The sequence below is a fragment of the Solanum dulcamara genome, chromosome 2 (genome assembly GCF_947179165.1).
Source record: "Solanum dulcamara chromosome 2, daSolDulc1.2, whole genome shotgun sequence".
NCBI classification, from domain to species: domain Eukaryota; kingdom Viridiplantae; phylum Streptophyta; class Magnoliopsida; order Solanales; family Solanaceae; genus Solanum; species Solanum dulcamara.
The window spans coordinates 46,044,194-46,050,569 of record NC_077238.1 but is presented as its reverse complement, the minus strand read 5'-3'; positions in this window follow the sequence as shown (position 1 = coordinate 46,050,569).

Sequence of the window (6,376 nt, the reverse complement as noted above, 5' to 3'; positions counted from 1 at the left end):
GTGCTTTATTTGTTCTTATGCGCTCTCTAGCGACCCTTTTTTGACTCTTACTTTTGTCTATTATGCTAACACCCTAAGTGGGTCTAAGGGTGCGTATGGGTGACCAACTCGGGCACTAGTAATGGCCTACAGAGTTGAGTCATGAAAACTAGCATACTCAACACACAAAGAACAGAGAGAAACTAGCTAAATCCGCTGGGCTCCCATAAACTCGATGGGTACGTTTGAGCACATGTCTAAAAGTAACAAACAGAACGGACTCCCATAATATCGATAAGAGTAGAGATAGTTGAAGTAAAATGAGAGAATCTTATGAAATACCACCATTGTCACAAAATCCCACGGACTTGAATCGGGCCATTCCAAGGACCTAAAGTTTGAACTCGAAACATGAAAGAGTTAAGGACTTTAACCAAAGAAATATAAGTGGATTAGCGACTTGAACATAGATATGAAAGCAACGAAGGACTTGAACCCAGGTTTGGATAATCATGGACTTGAACCATGTGCAAAAGAGACCTAAGACTTAAACCTAGGTAACAATAGCTATGGACTTGAACCAAGGCTAATAAGTAACTATGGAATTTAACCAAGGTTGATTATGGTGGTGGACTTGAAACATCGCCAAATAAACCTAGGAACTCGAATCAAGGCAACAATACAAAGGCAAGGATTTGAACCACGCTAGGTGGAGTAAATTGGAGACTTGAATGACGAATAGAGGTGAATCGGTCAGATTTATGATTAACAGCCAACTGAGCATCATGTAGAGTACCCCCAATTTAAGTACCATTAATAAATAACTCCAGCCTAAACCACATCCAACCAGAATCGGCGAATAGACTTCTAGAACAAAGAACTAAGTAATGTGAAACTAATAGAATGGTAAGATATCATGGAGATAAGGTTCCAAAGCTGTGTTACTACCTAGATAAGGCTCAGACTATCAGACTCAAGTCTTCTATAACAGTCTACAGGGAGAAAAACTGTTTGAAATAACGTCGGACAAGTTCCAATGCCCGCTCGTACCAAAATTATTCAAGTTTAAGGCAACACTTGTCTAAACCTAGACTAAGTCCAAACATGCTTCCAATAACATAAACCAAACACACAATACATGCCATAGAGTATGGAGGATCAACACTTGACAAGAAATATTCTCAACTAGTCCGAGTTCCCTGAAAATAGAGCCTACGACATGAATTCTAAAAATTTAGCATTCTAGAAACCCAAACACCCCCAAACTCATACAAATCGGTATAAAAATGCCTAAAAATTCTCAGTCTAAAGAGGGGGAAACCGTAGCCTAACTGTAGGCTGACCGCGTGCGCTCCAACTCAAGGAATATGAGCTTTTCCCTTTTGAACAACCTTAGTATGCTATCATGCTATCAATAATAGAATCACAAGGTCAATATGATTGTTTTAACACAAAAATTACTAAATTCGGAGACAAACCAAATTTCATAGTCAAAATTGGGAATTATGGGACCCACTCTATAATTAAAAGAATTGACTCCTAGAACATGTCCTAAAAACTACTCCAAGCTTGTGTTTTAAAATGAAACATAATTCGTGGCTCAGAAGAGCCCCAACCCAACATGCAACAAAAACCCGGGACAAGCTAAAAAGTACAACAAGGCCAATAACTATATTCAAGAAATCACCAGAAACAAAGGCCTAACAGCTGAAAGCAACCATACTACAGTGATCCTCACAAAAACTCCGTAGTCTAGGCTCTTGAATCAAATAATTTCAATCTAAAATGACAAAGAACTCATCCTTCAAAATTCCCCCAAAAATGGAGCTCGAAAATGAGGTATGGCAGCAACTAAATCACGATTCTTACCGATTTCAAAAATGACCTTCAGGGTCATTACATCAGCCACTACTCAAAGAACTTTCGTCCATGAAAGTAAAAGTACAGTATAACCTAGAGGCACAAAAAGATGAGGGTTTCAGGCCAGGATGATCTACAAGACCCTCGAACACCCTCTCAAATCAAACAACGCCATCATAGAACTCGATCTAAGAGGAAAATCCTCAAATTCCGTTCAAACTCCCAAAACTCCTCCTAATCTCTTTATGAGCTCCAACTCTCGCTAGCTTAGCACGAACTTGACCAAAACCATTGGGTTTCAATAAAGGTCAACCTAACAAAACTAAAATAATGATATGAGCCATATAGGGCCATGTCAGATACAATTCACTCAAAATTCCAAATGCTTGTCTTATGCTTCCAAATCACCCCCTCCAAGCCACAAAGGGCTTTCTGTTGGTCTTTAACTATCTTGAGTACTACCAATACAATTTGAAACTTGCTTACCGAATAGCACCGCACGTCCTTAGGGAAGTCACATAACTCAACTGAACCTAAAGGGATAAAAATAGCCAAAACAATAAAACTGAACTAGGGAAAATCTCAAAATTTCAATCTTAACATCAAAATCCAAAAACCTTACTAAAACTCTCCTTTTGAAACTGAACACTCCACTCTAAAATACCAGTTTACCCTATGAAGGACAAGACTGCATTGAGTCTATCTCCTTCGACTAATTCCTATCATAGGAACTTCTAAAAGACCGGTACTAGGTTCCCACAAACCAGTCTGCCACCTCAAGGAACACCACAAGAACACATGCAAGCCTCACACCCTAAAGAAAAAACCAAGAGATGATTCCACTAATTACTTTAACTACATCCTAAAGGAGTGTCATTTGTGAAATTCTATTTGCCTGTGGAAGCAAGGGTCTGAATTAGTCAAAGAACACCACAACAAATGACCCAATTCAAAAATATGACTCTTTGAATTATCGAGAAACCCGTTGTAGCTTACTGGTATAACCATGACATAACACGGAATCACCAAAAGTAAAGGTAGTCCTACTTGTACGATAGAACAAGCTTATGACTAAAATATTCAGAACATATTGACTAATCACCTAAAAGTCCAATAATCACAAGAGTACAACAAGGAAATTTTGATAAACCACAACTCATCAATATGAACACTCTTGCCCAACAATCATCCTTTATAGCTAATTGTTTGTTGATCACAAGCCTAAGAAAACCACCATTTCGATGAACCCAATAGAACCCTCGTGATATGTCTCTTCAAGCTAAAACATCACCATACTTAGAATAACAAGAGATAATTCATTCTAATTTTCTCAACTCAGATATAGCCATTTGGCACCATATCACATAACCAGCTAAACCGATAATTAAACCATCAAACATACTATGAAGAGACTATCCAATCAATTCAAATGGCAAAACTTAGCTTCACCACCTTAGAAACTAAGAATAGGAAATTGAACAAACAAAGAATCGACGCACAAGATCTATAGTAGACCGTAAAACCAACAACTACTGACACACCCTTCTCTAGAAGCAACCTCACACTACTAGCTAAGCACACTAGGGGGCAAGCTAGGAAGGGAAAAGGACTAAGCCCAAAAGCTCTAAAATAGATTAACAAAGCCCACCAGAACAATCAACAAATCTCAACATCCATAAGGTATACCTCTATAACTATTGTAGCATAACAGGAAACCAAAATGATCCGCTACTAAAAGAAATCAACAACGGAGGTAAAACACATACACATAGGTCCAGATAGGGCAGCCACAATATTCCAAAGTAACTAACAATCCAAGTAATACGTATGGGTATGAAAACCCAAAAACCATACCAAATGAGCAATATAAGGCAAAACAAGAAATCAAGCGAATATCACTGACTCATGGAAGCATAAAATGGATTGTGACTGACCTCATCTTGAAAAAATGAAGCATCACCAGCAACTCTCTGAGCTCTACCTATAACAAGAGGCGACATAAAACCTTGATACTGACCTGGCTGAGCAAACTATTCACCAGTCCCACAGGGACAACTTCTAGATCAATGCTTAAACTCTCCACAGGTATGAAAAGATCCAACAACTCTTCTCCGGTGAGTATGAGGAGTCTAAAATATCAAATCTCTCCAAGGACACTCCTAGGCCTAGTGGTCAAGTGAACCACAGTCAAAATACCCTGATGCTGAATGACCTATAATCACCCCGCTGTAATAGGAAGGTAGAAAATATGATTTTCTCTGGCACAGGTCTTAACTAGTACACCTTGACAAGGCGGGTTATCATAGGTGTCACTTCCTCTGGTCTACTGCACCTGGCCCTGCGATGCTCCATAACCAAGTGGCCTTCCTCACCAACCTCATATCAATAATTACCAGTGACATCCCGCTGAAAAGACCTAAATGGGATGAGCTAAACTCCAACACCTGAAGGCTTAATATGCTTACCCTAAGAAGTTTGACTTGAACCCTGTCTGTTGTAAACCCCATTTCCTGCCTCAAAACCTCTTGGGACTTGAGGTACTATCGTTGTGGGCCTGATGACCCTCAACAAACTTATACTCTCCCTGAAGTGGGATGCTATCACAATTGTGCTGATGGAGAGGCCTATTAGCACTACCTCGGTACGCTTCATAGCATGCCTGCTCCACTTCTCTTACATAGCTGATAATCTAGGGAAAGGTAGAGCCAGCAGCTATCAAATGTTCCAACGAAAAATAGAGTGACTAAGATAATCTCCTGATGAACTGTTGGCTCATAATAAGATATGTAGGGGAAGATGTAGGGTTATTTCTATCCCACTCAAGAAATTCCATGACATAGTCTGATACTAAGGACTAACCTTAATAAGGAACTGCTAACCCATCATTAGCCTAAGAACCACATACCGGAACTCTAGTAGAATCTGCTGACTCTACGATCGTGACCATCGAGAAACTCATGCTATGCATCTAAGAAGGAATGGATTCCAAATGATCAGTTTAGAGATTATTCAAAAAAAGGACACACACTAAGGAGTCAAGAATAGATTTCCCTAAAAATGCCCCATAGCCTTTTGAAGAAAGGATACAAATATCTCTGCACCAATCTGCACGACTCTAGTAGATATTGCCCTCTTACCAATGATGCCGGTCAACCTAGAGCTCTGATACCAACTTGTCACGACCTAATTTCTTAGGTCATGATGGCACTTGCTAATACCGACCACCAGCTAAGTCTAACCCTTAATTCTTAGCCCGAAACTGAAGGTAATGACTATCAAGTGAAAGATGAATAAATAAAGTGGAAAATAAGTAATAACTAGAAGAAGGAGAAAAAGAAGAAAAAAAACTAAAACAACACAAGGAACCACCCTAAGACCTGGCATCCATCCGTAATCGATCATATAAATCAAAACATGAGTACAAGGCTCCTACAACTACATTAAGAGTGCAGACAGTCTTCGAAAGTAAGTAAAGACTAGTCCTAATTGAGCATGGATGGAAATCGGTAACTTCGAATGCTAGGAGCTCACCAAATCTCTGAATAAGAAGCTGCTCCGCATTAGTCCAAATCAATGTAGAGTACTCGTACTATGATCTATAAGGGAGAAACAAAGTAGTACGAGTACCAAATAAATGATAGATGATCTCCATAGATAAAACAAGTATAATTTACAAGTAATCAGTCAAATATAGCAAAAGTAAACAATAAAGATCTAACATAAAGTGAAGCAGGAAATGAGAATAAAAAGGTAGGATATATACAACTATAGAGGACACATCCAAAGAACACACCCGCACACGTAAGCCACAACCTATTTATAGAAAAAATCACTAAAGGAGCCAACTAAAAAAGGACGGAAACACTTTCTATCACAACTAATCACATATCAATTAAGAACCAAACCAATCGAGTCTAACAGAAAAACCCCAACAACAACAACCCAAAATAATACACCCTGCAACCCAATTACGAGTACAACAAGAGGAAGAATTGGTAAAATCAGAAAATAACTGACCGAACGCCCATAGCCTCAAAAAGTACAAATAATAACAAACATACCCCAAGCCCCCATAAAACCAAGAGACCACACCATACAAGTATGCTAGTGATGGGAAATTCTAATGAATGGAAATTTATAGTAAAAACCAATGATATCATCGGTGGATCTCAAAGATTCACAACAAAAACTTTATAGACCTAACCCGGTCCCTAGCCTGCTAGGTAGGACCCATACACCTCCCTCATCTAGTTTAGTGGTGTACTAGCAAGAGGGACCCATAGGGGATATGGGAAGTCCGTATACACTACCTGGTCCCTAAGAAAGTCTTATATAGACATATAGAATCTCTGTAGTGGTATTGAATAACGAGTAGACTAGATAATATAGAAAGGGCGACGCCGCACCAGATAATCAAATACGGGCTAAGGCATGTCGTATGTAGCCAACGTATAAAAGGGTGACGCCACGCCTGATAATCAATAAAACTGAGCACATCCTCAATTTCTCTAAAACTGTCAGTATAAAGAAGCACGTC